The 15,365-nt window shown below is 44.8% G+C and overlaps 1 protein-coding gene across 4 annotated transcripts in view; it reads right to left on the reverse strand.

The window, feature by feature from the left end:
* The window catches only part of LOC126866795 (frizzled-2-like), a 128,152-nt gene that overhangs the window by 38,724 nt on the left and 74,063 nt on the right, over positions 1–15,365 (reverse strand). Inside the window, exon 1 of one of the 4 annotated variants that reach the window (XM_050620751.1) lies at positions 13,113–13,770. The exons of the other annotated variants lie outside the window; for them this stretch is intronic. The gene's annotated coding sequence lies outside the window, so the exon portion shown is untranslated. Of the gene's footprint in view, positions 1–13,112; positions 13,771–15,365 lie in introns of those variants that run through there. 4 annotated transcript variants of the gene reach the window in all.

A 15,365-nucleotide genomic window follows, 5' to 3' on the forward strand; every position in this document is an offset into this window, starting at 1 on the left:
CCTGACCTCTCGAAGGGGACCTCTTGGCGTCTCGATGCAGATTCCACAGGCCATGGTCCCAGACTTATACCACGACGCTCCACGGTCAAATGGAGAGGAGAGACCAACGAGACTCGACGAGAAGGAGGAAGAAAGAGGAGCAGGGGGGAGGAGGAGGAGGCGGAGGAGCGGAAGAAGAGGTAAGAAAAGAAAGAAATACACGCGAAAGGCAGAGGCTGAACGAAGGAACAAGCTAACCGAGCAAACGGCCGGCAAACCAGGCTCTCGCTGCAGGGAAGAGGGAGAGGTAGTCGTCTCGCAACTGGTGTTAACTCGCATGGCTCGAGGAGAGGAGACCACGAAGAAGACAACGACCAACGACCACGAGCAGCACGTTGGCCGGCCATTTTTTTCGACCCTTTTGCGGCGCGCACCCGTTATGCAGATACGTGGTGGCTCTCGCCGGTGTGTTCCTCGAATCGTGGCTTGGCTGCTGGGTTGCTGCCCACACGGACGAGTCGAGGGGGCACGAGCGCGCGAATTATGCGGAATTGTGTAAGCCGAAGTACACGAAAAGTGGGCCTGGCGCGTAGGAAAGTCGCGTGGGAGCGAGACCCGGACGAATGTCGCGAAAGTCGGAGGAAAATTTCGCTCGTTTCGTTTCCATCGAGCTATCTACTCGCGAATCTCGTTCTTGTTTCTTCGTGTGTGGGTATACGAGTGAAAGTATGTGTGTATGGCGTGGATACGTGTGCGAGTACACGTGCGTGGATGGAACTCGCGTATTAAGCGGCAAGTGGGTACGCGAAGTGTTTGTTACGTTTGCGAGGAGTAATTGGCCGATCGAGTAGGTTTTCATAGACAGCGAAAAGTGTATTTCTTAACTGATGCTGCGTTTGTTGAAACGTCGCGATAGCGAGTGAGATGCGAGTATGCGTTTTCTCTTTCTCAATTTCGTCGAACTCCGACCGCTACGATCCTTTAACGTCGCACGCATCAATTGTGTCACGACATTAAAAGGCAATATTCGTAGTATAAAGGCCGAGCATAAATTGAAAATTCACGTTATAAATTTATCGGAAATATCGTATATACGAGTTGATCTTAACGCAAAGTTAATCGTTAATTTTCGGATATAATCTTCGATTGAAACGTTGCTCGGCTAATTTTTCACGCAAGTTATCAATCAAGGGTCAATTAACGTACTGCAAACATCTTTTTCAGCCGATTCGCGTTAACGAATCATGATTATGAAAGAGAAATCCAAGGAATTGTTGCACGTTTCTCTGTCGTTAATTCTTCTTCCACCTACAGATTCTACGATTTTACGATGGTGTAGTTTACGACGATTAGTCGATGCGTTGGAAATTCTTTTTGCGTCTCTGACTGTAAAGAGCTTCTGCGAAGTATCCATTATTCCAACACGCGTTTTGCATCTCAACGAATCAGTATGTAAATTAGATTTATTTATGTTTTTCCATGGTCGACGCGTTTACGCAATGTATACTTATTATTTCGCTACTTTGTTCTTAACGGGTCCAACAGACGCGCGAATCGACAAAGAACGTATAAAGTAGACAACTCGCAACTTACGAACCGGAATATAGATCGATACAGTGGAACTGGAAATATGAAAGTAAGAAAATTGAAACAAAATATTTAGCGGAAAATGTTACGGCAAAAACGATACGAAGAAGGTAATTAAACTGTCACGCGTGGAGATATCGATGGTCTTGTTGTCCGTGAACGAAGATAAATGCGCGCAATAATCTCTATATTAATCCTAAACGTTGTAACAAATCCAAGCCATTTGTCAAGCGATTTGAATTAATTAAAACAACCGCTTGTAGCTGAATATGACTAGTTTTCTTAACGCTATAACGAACCTGCAGCGGCACACGGCTTTCATAACGTGCTCTCCTTTGACTTTCAATTTCATCGGGACGCTCGAAACCAGATAAAAGTAAGTTCGTAGAAACGCGATCACGAGTTTACCACAAGTCTGCGCAAACAGAAATAAAGATTTACCAATTAGGAGGTTTTATTATCTAAAAAGGACTCAATAACGAAGAGAGAAGAACGCGCAAGGCTGTAAAATAAATTTGAACTCTGATAAATCCTGACTTTTAAGCTGACTTTAACAACCGATGACTTAGTTCCACTGACCTAACCAAACATCCACGAAATCCCATTTCCTAGACTATAATTCTCCACGATAAGGAGCCCGTCTCGAAACGACGAACAAAAAACCCGTAAACCCGTTCGCAAACAATTTCGCTTCTCGACGATTTACGTTCTCCGATTTATCTGCGAAACGATACCGTTTTATTAAAATTCGTGAATGCTTAATCGCGCGAAAGGCCATCAGGGTCTACAAGATTCCATCGAACAATGTACCAACACGCGTACGATGTACAATTTTAATACCAGCGTTCTGTGTTCGCCGTTTAACCGTTGGTTTTATTAAAACTCGCACGCTGAATCCAAACCTTCGCCCTTCTCCGTTCACCCCTTTGCAGCAGGTCGATCTCAACAGACAGACCGCCCCGATATACATATACACACGCACACACGTGTCCCGATACTTTGCCAGCAACGTCCAGGCAAATACTTAATTCCTGCCGTTCTATTCGGCATTTAACACGCGATTTCATTAAGCGAGATGCGTTGCACCGTGGAAAGGTTAATCCAATGTGCGCGGGCTTCCATATTCCGAGGAACGGGGGAAACAGAGCTGCATACAGAGAACCAGAAGAGAAGAGAAGAGAAGAGAAGAGAAGAGAAGAGAAGGTTGGTTGTGCCTCTCGCGTACGTCGATTACGGTTTCACCTGGCCATCGGAGGGAAAGAGACGGCGGTATAACGGAGAAGAGTCAAAGAGACGGTGTCGCGTACGCTTCTTCTCGCTTGCCTCTGTGTGTACGAGTTCGCAGAGCGGCGAGGTGGAGCACGCAGAAAGGGAAAAGGCTGTGGAAGGGTGGCGGGAAGGGAGGCGCGGCGACTGCCGCTAGCTTGACGCGACATGAAAAGCGCTCGCTCAGTCAGAGGGGGCGGCGGCGTGGCAAGGAGAAGAGAAAAAGTCCCGTGGCAGAGAGCGAGACACGCCGTTCTGGCAAGTTTTTCCGCAAAACAACGGGGAGGAACAACGGCGACGCGGGTATAATGCCGCCTCGTTAAAAAATAATTCATTTAACCACAATGCTTCGACGATGTGCGAAAAAAGCAAGTTGCACGAGCCTACACCAACACCGTCGTCGATACAACGCGCTACGCGCATTGGTGAGCTCACGGTGTAGACGTCTGTCTCTCTTTGTCGTACCAGCGACCGAGAACCCATCCCCTTTCGTCTACTATACTCGGCTGCTTACAATAACGAGGCGACGATAGTAGGCGGCGTGTATAACAAGGGAGGGCAGATCCGCTGTAATTAACGCAATAAATAAGTATCGTGTCCCGCGATCGCGAAAACGGCAGACGAACAGAATTTGTTGCGATCCGGAGGTCCTTTTTATCTCTCGACTTTGTCTCCTCTTTGGCAAGGCGCGAGTTATCGGTTTTTCGTCAAGGATATCGTTGGATTCGTCGTAGTTGATGAGCGAATACTCGCGTAGAAGGTACGTAAGGTTAAGTTGGTTTATCGCGCCTGGCAAGGTTTCGTTCATTCGTAGAATTTGTCCATCGGTTTTCTTTTTTTCTTTTTTTGTTTCACGTTTGTGCATATTTATGTCGTATAAACGTTTGATCGGTAGGTTCAGCCGCGAAAGTTATAGTTATTTGACAATAGCGCGCGATTGTTTTACTGGTTAAATTTTTCTGTCGAGTCCGTGCGCTTGATCCACGTTTGGTTAATTTTTATGTACGTTGGTACGTAACCCTATATTCGTTAGGATAGGAAGTCGTAGCAGCATGCTTGAAAAGGAATCTCAGAGAAAAAAGCTGCCCGTAGGTCACGCTCTTTTAAAACGGAGCTGCGTTCTTTGGATCAGCACGGCGATGCGATAACATCGGTCAGCGTTTGATAATGCGACTTTATCAGATTTTATATCCGCCAGTCCATTAATGGCAGTGCTTGAAAGTCACCGACCGTAACGCAGTACATATTTAGTTTAAATTGTTCAGATTACTTATCACTTACCCGCTGCAAAAAGAGATACATAAAAAGGCACTAGATAATAAACGAATACTTTCCGCAGAAGCGCGAAATAACTAATTTGTTCCAACAACACGCTTGTTTCCCCCATAATTAAAACACTCAAGAACGCTTTAACGTTTCGCGATCTTCTAACGTCCTAACCAGGCGATAAAACACGAAGACAGCTAGGTATAAAATAACAAAATTCTACGAAGTAATCTCGGTTGGTACGTACTACGCGTACCAAGATCCTGCAAGTATATATATATATATATATATATATATATATATATATATATATATATATATATATATATATATATATATATATATATATATATATATATATATATATATATATATATATATATATATATATATATATATATATATATATATATATATATATATATATATATATATATATATCACGTAAATATAAATATAAAGTAAGGAGAGAAAGCGCGATATCTCTCCGTACTCCGAAACAGCCTCTGCCGGTGGAAAACCAATAAAATCAGGAAGCAGCGAAGTACGGAAGAGTGGAGCGTTCGATGCGCGACCGAGAGAAGACGCTTCCGAGCGAAACGGTTGAATTATAAAATGTGTTCGCCGAATGGTCGTCAATTAAAGCGTCATCCAGCTTGAATAAATTTATAAGCTGGAGTCGACGGTCGATAGGACGGGCAAGTCGCCGGTGAATGGAAACGATCCCCGCGATTCGAATGATAATAACCTTCCCCTCGCGATCCTCCCGCCACCACGCACCACCACCGTCGTCCTTTCTTTTTTCCCTTCTATTTTTGTTCTCTTTTTTTTTTCCTCGACGCACCGACCGATCCGCGAGCACGGTCTAATTTTTCTTTTTCTCTTTTTCCTTTTCTCTCTCTTTTCCAGAACAATCCAATGTAACCATTGTCCGTCGGTTGAAAGCGTGTCACCCACAAAGAGACTCGCAGGCTCGCAGCCCGCTTTTCGCCCTTTCCAAACATTTTCTTTTCTTTCATTAAGCGGCCTTTTCACACCGCCTTCGCCGACAGACCGTTCACCTTTGCCTTTCATGGGGTTTCACGGGCCAGGGGAGCCGAAGAGGGTGGACCAAAAAAGGCCATGGATTCTCGGGGAACCCGTTCGCATAATGCCAGACACCTCCAGATGTAGGTTTACCGGATACTAAAGCGTGGAACGCGGCTTTTTGCCCGGGCCCAAGTGGGACGACGCGCGAAACGTCGTCGCCGATAATGACCGTTGGCCGTCCTCCTCTCCTTTTCGTTCGTTTTCTCGTTCGCTCTCACCTGTACTATCCCGAGAAGCGACTCGTGCCCTGGCTTCTTTTCTTCGTCCTCTCGTCCACGGACGATGACGGGACACACGCGGCGCCCGTTCGGTTCGATCGGTCCATTCTCGGCGAAAAAACGCGGGAACACCACCCGATCGAGCCAGAGAGGGGAAAAAGAGACGTCGAAGAAAATGACAAATGGAAGCTAGAAAGTTGGAACGAAGAGTAACAGGTTATGGGAGCGCATAGGCGTTGTTGTAGCTTTCTACGCTCCAGTGAAAAACTCTCGTGTGTAATCACGTGGTTCCGTGTGTATGTACATATAGGGATAACGAATACGCGCAAGAAGAAACAGTTGTTTCTTTGAAAGAGCGCGCGCACCATCGATTCTAGTATGCGATATATTGATATTTTCTAACGAGTTTTTTCCAATTGTCTAAATCGATAGAACGTTTGATCTTTGTCGCGAGGCAATAGCACAACTCTCAATTAACGACTTTTCTCGGAGTAAATGTCGAAAACTTCGACTGGTCGAAATATATCTTCAGACATGCGATTAAGCGGAATAGCCAAAGCAAACTAAACCAAACCCAAAGTCACGCATCAGCTTTTCGACTTTGCTTCGAGCAAATTCCTCGATCGAAAGTTATCGGAAGGGAAAGATCGAAGGTCACCGGGGAAAAAGATTTGCCCGATATCCAAGAATAAAGATATTTTAATACGACCTAGCTAAAATAAGAACAACCTGTTAGATTCAAAGATATAATAAACCTTGCAAATATATCTCAGAGAATGAAGTTTAAAGTGCGAATAGAACGAATAATAGTACGATGATCCAATATCTTAAAGATATTCAAGAGGATGGCAACGAATCAAGACGAGAACGACGGCTTTGCCAATGGGACACCGGTTAACAAGCGCGTCTATCGAAACTTTCCAAACGAAAAATATTTCTCTCGTCCGTGGTGTGCGCGCAGACCGTACAAATCGATCGACCATTGCTCGCTGTAAAAAAGCATCGTTCGAACAATCTACGGAGCGGCAATTATTCCAACAGCGACCTCGACAGCTAGCGCGTAATCGAGGCTAAAAACGGAGCTGTCTTGGACTTCGTTCGATCAAATCTGCCCAGCGAAAAAGAAACGAAAAGAAAAGAACGAAGAGAAAAGAGAAAACACGCGGAGGATGGAAAAGAAGATTTGGCGTCGTTTATCTCTCCGGCTTTTTACGACTATCGTGGCAGCGGCAGCTTCCTTCCTGCCTTCCAGCGAGTCTCCGCGCTCTCGTTAAATTTGCACCAGGCGACGTAGATATTTGCGGTCGTATATTTTTTCTTCGCCTGGCGCACGCGCGCGTCTCGCCACCAAATCTCGCCCGATATTTATTCCTGCGTGTCGTTCGAACGGAAACGCGGCACGATAAACCCGCGTAAAGTCGCGTTTCTCTTCCCGTCGCGGAACTCGAATATCGCCTCTCTATCAGATACCCGGGCATCCTCCTCTTCCCTGTCGCGATAACGCGCCCGCGTACTTACAAGCTTCAGATTACGAGCCTCGTCGAGCCACGCAAACCGGCGTGTGCAGGCGTTAATTATCGTCGCCCGGCATTACGTTACTTTCTCGGATGGAAAACGACTACGCCGCTGGCGGATGTCGACGTTCGCCTCCGACATGAAACCAGACATACGTGGTGATATTGAATTATTCTGGTTTCAGAGTTTCTCATAGAAAAGTGAAATTTAATATGAAATTAGCTGACAATTGTTTTTAGCTGTTGAAGTTGTCGTACAACAGCTATCATGGTCGTAGAGAGTATGTGGTATAGTTTAGAGAAGCTTTCGTTATAACGTATGGTTTAATAACCATTTACTTACACAGCTAACTACTATGTATACATACGATTTAATTTACTAGGAAATTTCTATCGTAATCCTTTGAAAGGAGCTATTTCGTTAATAAAATTTAATAGTGATTTTGCTTGTTTTTGGTTAACGACAACACCACGGAAGCCTAGGAAAGTCTAAGGAATCCATACACAATCGTATATTCTAAATAAAACTACAGAATACGTTAATCACAGTTATCTTTGCGAAAAGATGCAACCGTTGGCAACTATAGAAAATTTGTACAATAATCGACCAGAATGCTAGACGCACTTGACGAACTGTTATATTTTGAACAAAACATTTACCATGCTGAGTATTCATTTTTCGTGCAAAATGTCAATATCCAATGTACGAAACTGCACTCTATCTCAATATACGTTGACTCGTATCTGGCAACGATTCATCGAGAGATTCCATTGAAAGCAACCCTGCACTTTCTGCGTAACCTCGAAACATCGTCGATTCAACTCCTCGGAGGACTGTGCTCCGAGAAGCCTATATTTTAACCAGAAACGTGGCTGCGTTTAACGGGCGGAACGAGGTAGTTACGAAGAACGTATTCATCCCGTTGTCCCTTGCTTCCTGAAACGATCCAAAAGGACGTCGACGACGCGACATCACCCACCTGGGTGGCGATATATCACGAGAAACGAGCGAGGATCGACTTCTTATTGGCTTGGCAACTGGCACCGTCGACTCGAGCAACATGACTAATTATCGCTGTCCCGGTTCGGTGCCGTCTAGTTTACCTTTGCACGCTTTCCCGCCCGTCATTTCTCACGCGTCGACGCGACCATAGGTCTCTCAGTATTTCTCGCGCGATTCGCACGCCTTTTACGCACCCGCCAACCACTCTCGAACTGGTGTCAACTCGAAAAACGAGCGTGCACGCTGCTGTCACCATACGGCATCCGGAAAGGTGGTCGAAACGATCGTTCTTTTTACGTGGGTGCTGAGAGCTATCCGCCAAACGATACAGTGGCTCGCAGAAGTATTCGAACAGTCGCGATAGGAAGCTCGTACGTGTATATCGTGTGTGTTAAATGGAATTTTATTAACGCTGTAACGAGTAGACTGCGAATTTTCAAGCGTTCATGGGAAATTTCGAGGTACCATATTTTCAGAATGTACGCAACATGCAAAAAAGTATGTAAATTCAATTTTTCAAATTAACTTTCGTACAAATATACACAATATCGGTAGTCTAGTACGAAGCACGACTGTCACGACTACGTCGCTGAAATTTAAGGCCAATCTGAAAACATACAACAGTATTTTTGTAGAATTCCTTAAAGTGTAATTATCAGAAATGTGGGAATCGCGCGAAGATCGAGAAATCGATAAAAGTTGGAAATAAATGTTGGATTTGTCAAATAGATCGTAAGTAATACTTGATATACAACAAGTTTGAAACTTTCCAGTAGGAAATATGACAGTCTGAAACTCGGTTTCGAATAAATATACGCACGGCAACGCTAGACACCGCATCTAAGACGTCGAATCAAAGAGACCGAAGAAAGTCTATTTATATGGTTGCTATTTAAAGAGAATCTATTTAATAACTCATCAAGCACACGTGCATTTGATACTCCAAGACTCGACAATCGACTTGCGACCATTTCCCATCAAAGGGGATATCAGAAGAGCGTTTATTTATATACTGGTTCACCGATAATCCAGCTTCAATTAGCACGGCCAAATCAGCCGGGGAAAAAAGTAAAAAAGGAGAATTTCTTTTGTAGGCGCCTCGCTTTCACGGTGTCTTTCGGTCTAACGACTTTCCCCATTTTTCTCGGTTGCCGTTTTCACGGTTCGTTTCACGATCGACGATACAAAAATACTAGCAGGTACGTTGTTAGGGTACACAGCGGTAGACTGTTGCGACTTGGGACACACGAAGGAACCGTTTTCGCTTCGTTGACGCCAGAACCTGAGAGTTTCATCGTACAGCTCCGTTTGCGGTCATTTTTACCACGTATGATCTGCTTTCGGAGTTTGTACCGTACCTTTGATATTACTCTTTCGTCGAATCATATTCGATAATACCTTTCGTTAGCTTCGTAATTAATCGAGGATAAAAATGCGTGCAAAAAATAGAATGCAATTTCTGGGAAACTACGTGCCTGTGGTAGTAACAAAAATAGAATAAACTGGAGAAAACAAAAGAGATCGACGATAGATTAACACTTAAACAAATAAATATTCTATCTATCGATTCTAATGAAATAAGCAAACGAAATGTTTCTTTATCTAAATTCAAAAAAAAAAAAAAAAAAAAAAAAAAAAGAAAAAAATCGAGAGAAGGAAGAACAAAAGTAGGAAATGTTGTACGTCAATTTTGTATTTCAACAAAGATATAAGAACTCGTCGCAAGTGTGAAAGTTCTAGGAATAAGAATATCGAGATAACAAGGAAGAAAAAGAAGAGAAGAACGTTGAAAATGACTGCATCCGGAGTTCTAGCGCTGATCTTCCCCCTCTGTAACGATCGGTGCCCTGGACGAGACGACCAGCCTCGTCAACTTTGTTTGCCGATGACATCTGTGCGCTCTCGTAATTGCGTACCTGCTATTCATACGCGATGAGACTACGACTCGAATAAGGACTTCTATCAAGGACGCGTGTATGTACGTCTATGCACGTCGAACCTACGTTTATGCAAATAACAGCAGCCAGACTTCGCGTCACGTAACCAACTCGACCGCGAGAAACGCGATTCTTTCTCGCTCGACGATTGATTGCTACGGACTGTTACGTTCTTGCGTGGTATCTTGACGAGGGTTTAATTGAAACGTAGGAATTAGACGTTCTCGATGGGGTTGTAAATGCACCAGATGCGTGTTGCCTTGTCATTTTCGTTTAGCCGATTACCCGAAGACTCGCAAATTTATTCTCGCCATCGGGATGGATAGATCTCTAAGCATAGAAATATTCCAATATTTCTGGCTATGGAACATTTTGTTTCTTTTCTATTCTTTTTCTCGGATCGTAAATTTGTACCGTAGAAGAAGAAACATGTACCATTAATAAATTACAATGGAGTTCGAATATTCCTAGGAGTATTTCGACTTATCGAATAGCTTTGAATTATTAAACATTTCTAATTAAGTAGTTTTACGACAGAGGAAGATGATTCTCGAGTTCTCGCGCTATAACTCTCTAGTCCTCGCGATGGTCGTACGCTTCCATAACTAGAATTATAAAATATTACCTTCGTCGAAAGTTAATCGTCCAATTAATAACGTACACGATTCTAAATGTCAAAATGTTCGCACGGATTACTCATCTGTCGTATAATAGACAGGAAGATGACGAACAAACAACGGTTGTCTAATATTTTCAGGCTAAGGTAATAATTATTTAACGGTTGTAAGTCGAATTAAACGAGTAGGAGTTAAGATCGTAAATTGCATATTTCGTAATAGATTCTCGTGTAGTTCCAAAGGACGTTAACAAAATTCCCCTGAAATTTATGTAACAAGTAATTTAAATATACGAAGCGCTACGAGAATACCTGGCATCTGAAAATAACTAGCGACAAGACCTCTGGTTCGCGATGTGTTAACACATTGTTGACCCGTCGCGAGCATACTCGTATTTTCACGCACAAATGTTGTTGACCGGCCGCGAGTATACTCGCGTGCTTGTATATGCATCGACTTACGCAATTATTAAAATACATTAAAACACGAAATTGACTAAGTTATTATTACATCATTGTTTGATATGCTAAATACTCCTTGACCTTTCGGGTATCAGCGAATCGATCGAAGTTTAAATTAAATTTCCTAAAATTCGTAAATCTTAGTAGAAGGAAGAAGTCCGAATTACATGGAAATAATTCTACGGTTTTAAAATGCACGTTCATCTTTGTATAAAACAGCTAGTCGACGATGTTGTTATCAACTATAATAATTTCGTGTTTCTACGTTGCATTCTTCTTAAAATTCCAAAAGAATCAGAAACAACCTCTGCACAGAATTTAATATTCTTGCACTATTATTATATTACGATCTTTATTCCTATCAACGCTAACGTAAGAAACAGACGGCTGCATAAAAATCTTATCCGCGAGCAAAAACACGGTAAATAAGATAATGGTCATAAATCATAAGAATTCACTTATCTATTAATTTAAAAATGACTCACCACAAACCCAATTCCGATTTTAGAAAGCGAGACCTTACAGATAAGCGGAATCGCGATAGCGCCGATACTCGTTCATTGTGCACGTAGAAATTTTCACAAATATTTTACATATAGCCTTATTATTTGTATACGGGAAACCGTGCAACTAAAAAATAGCAACTCGGGAAATTTCTACGATCGGCATGTGTCGCAAACGGAGCAATTTAGAGTAAAACATCGACTGTTCGAAACAATGGACAGATGGAATGTATTCGACGCGCTTGTTACCGAAACAAAAATCACCGAGTCACGTGGCCACACAGCGCGAAGATCGAACACGTTCCACGGCGATTTTCTTTTGCCTTCGAATCCTGACAGAAACACCGGCCACTTTCACTTCTTTTCAACAGCTTACGATTGTTTCCTTTCGCAATGTCATCTTTTTCTGTTTTCGACTCGGTCACATTGGAATACCAAACTAATCTTTTGAATATCGACGCTGCCAAGAATCGTTCTACAAGATGTTTGTATCCTATACAAAGTTGCTACGATTCGAACGATCAGAATTAATGGAATTTAACCGGAAACTAAACGATCACGCCTCCTCCTCAAATAAAAATTTCTATCGCGCAATCATAAAGATAAGATACACGACATTTTGTAATAGTCGGAAGTATCGCTTTAAACCGGATCGTGCGCGTTCGTAAATATGCGAGTTTTCGTTCTTCTCATAACGAAGCATCTTTCTTTTATTTTACTACGTATTAAAAAAAGGAATACGGTATAACGAACGTAATATAATAACAGTAACTATGCGCTAATCTTGACTCCTCTCTAGAACTGTCCAGATTATTTCGCGCTCCATCGAATTAAAAACCATATTTCTACCATTTACGTGTAGCTATTCGTCTCAATTTGTAACGAAACCGATTTGTACTCGCAAATAGTCGACTCTGCGTAAATACGTATACGGTACGAGACAATGGTAGATACAAGCAGGAATCGGCATAACCGCAAGCGTCGTTGCGACAGCAGCGTCTGGTGTATTTCGAAAAAGGCTCGGACTGCCTCGTTTACCGAGGAGCTCCGTATCCCCTCGGTGTATACCAAAACCATCGGTCGCGATTTGCATGGATGATTTCGCGGAGAGGGACACGAGAAAAGAGGATCGGCGGGCGTTTACGTTAAAAGAACAGCCAAAGAGAGTCAGGGAGAGAAGAAGGGTTTTGGGAAAGAGATTCGGGTATATAGGCATCGGAAGAATGAAATAGAAGGGGAATTGGAAGCAAGGTCTGTGTCGTTCGGTATTCAGAATGCAGAAACGAGCGAGGAAAGAAGAGAAAGAGAGAGCGTAGGGTGGCTCGGCAGTTTGCGTGCATGTGTTTCTCGTTCGTCCCTATGCACGAGAAGAGAAGAAGAGTCCGTGGAGACCCGCGCGAGTCGACCAAGAGAGGAAAAGGAGAAGAGAGGATCGAAAAGACTCGAGATAGAAAGAGAGAGACGGAAGCGAGAGGCCGCAAAATATATGCTGCATGCTCGTGGATGCTCGTTTGCAGCGTGGCCGTGGAGGGACGGAGATAATCGCGGGTATACCGGCTACGGATAGAGCGAAACGGAAGAAAAGGAGAACGTGAAACGGTTCGCCGAGGAGGCTGGTCAATGGCAGGCCGGCTATCGGAACACCCTTCTCGAAAACAAAGCCGGATCTCACCTTGATTTATCGCTGAGTGCTGCTGCCGCGATACTGCGTGCTCTTGCTCCAGACTACGCTGCCGCCGGGGTGAACTGCCCCGGCGAAAATTAATCCATTATCAGGCGAACGAAAACGGAATAGCTCTGCTGGTACAGAGTCCAGAAAACACCACTCGGCTACTCTATACTCTGTACGAGAGACCACGACGCTCCTTCCGGACTCCCTCTCTGCTCGTGTGCTCTACTCTTTTTTGGTCGTCACCAAACGACTAACCTCCGTCCGTCGGAATCGCGTCTACACACTATACACACAGTGCTGCCCGCCACTCTAAATCGGCTCTGTAAACGTATGCACGGTGCACGGATAACGTGTGTCACGGCTAGCAATCGAGTGCTTACACACGGCAGCGGATCACACAACGCGCGCTACGTCCCTACGTCCGCGTTCCCATCCACGCACAAAGACACCGGACCCACGTATCTCCAAATATTTTCCTTCGTGCGCACGCTCCCGGACTGGCTGTGCGAGATAAGTACGTACACGTTCGTTCGTTCGTTCGTTCGTTCGACAGCCACTACGAGGCACAAACGCGATGCGATATAGATACACGTGCGAGTCACCGTACCGAGCACGAACCACCCCCAACATCGGTCCAGAACGCACTGACGTGAATGCAACCGAGGAAACACGAAAGCGAAGCTCCGACCGTATTGGCGTCTAGAGTGGGGGATGCCTTTCGGTCGAGTTCGGGACGCTTCGGCGAGCCTCGCGTCCCCTCTGCCTCCGCCACTCCGCCACTGGATACTTTACACAAGCGTAGGATTCTCCCGTTCTCTATGTATATACGCTCGCGCCATATACGCTGTGTAAGAGGAGTCAGTTCGGACGTGTATTTGGACTCTGCTCTTCTCTCTTTCTTCCTCTATCCTATTTCAACTCTCTCTCCTTTCTCCTTTTTACTTTCTCCCACCACTGTCACTCCTTTCTGCCGTAGTTCGCGCGAACGCCAGCTTCGAGTACATGCACACCTGTTTACGCGTATACGTGCGTGCACGCGACGCGTACCACCTTATACCCTCTTGCGGCAGTCGCCACTCACCACACGCGCGATGACGTCACGCTGGGCGCCGTGGCGTGGATAACGAGATGGCCCGAGTCTTCCCCGGGACCCTCGATCGCTAATTATCGTCCTAGAGGTTTCGCCTCGTTCCGCGACCGGTTTGCTCCTTTTTCCTCCGTTCCCGGCCTGCTGCCCGGCAGACAGAGAAATCGTGCGGCCCGAGGAGGCACCCGGCAGTCACCCTTCCCGGCCACGGCCGACGATTTTCGTTTCGGAGCGCTCGTTCCACGGTGGCATTAATGATGTCTCGTGTAGGTACAGTCACGACCGGTTCCTCGGGACCTACCTCCTATCAAGATCCAGTATCTTCGACTAGCGACTCGGAGGACACGCCAAGGGGCAGCCGAACAATTCCCATCTAGGGTTTCACGCGGTGTGTAAGACACGTCGTCCTGGTCCACACGCGATCCCTCCAGCTACGCTGCAAACGTACAGACGGACGACTGTGCGGTGTGTTCCCAACGAGAGATCTGCGGACGAAATTCCGCGAGCGTGGACCGTGTGAGTGCAAAAATGAGCATCGCGTCCAACGTATAAATAACGAAACAGCCGTGTTGTAGGTGGCTGCGAGGGCCCGTGCAATAAATAACAACCTAGCGGAGCACACCTGCAGCGACAAGGCGTGTCCGATGGACGATGAAGTTTAACGTCCCTCCCTCGTTTATTTCTCTGCCCAAAGCTATTGCAAGACGCGACACCAATAAAATGCTAATCGCCCTTCCTCGTTACGTCGCGCCCTCTGCCTTGCCTTCTATCGCGACCCCGGCAACGGGCTGGTTATACACGCTGGTTATCTATTATTATTCATATCGCGTGCATTATCGTGCATTATCGTACAGCGTGTTTACCGATTTGCACGCTATAAAATTACCGTTAGCTGATAACATCGCGTAACATAATTTGTTCTAATAGATATCCTGTACACAAATACGTTCAATCTGTTATACTCGAAATGACAGCATTTTAATATTCAAATTCATATTTTTCCATGAAAATCAAACACTTGCCACGTTTCTTCGCGGATAAGTCTCCGCCTTTTCAATTTACCTATTTAGAATGAATCACTTCCTTGTCGATCATTTACCGGACACCCTGTATACGTCGTACAGGAATGGCTCGTTCCCCAACAATGAGTTCTTTGAATTGTAGCG

This window comes from Bombus huntii, chromosome 6 (assembly GCF_024542735.1).
Source record: "Bombus huntii isolate Logan2020A chromosome 6, iyBomHunt1.1, whole genome shotgun sequence".
Lineage (NCBI taxonomy): Eukaryota > Metazoa > Arthropoda > Insecta > Hymenoptera > Apidae > Bombus > Bombus huntii.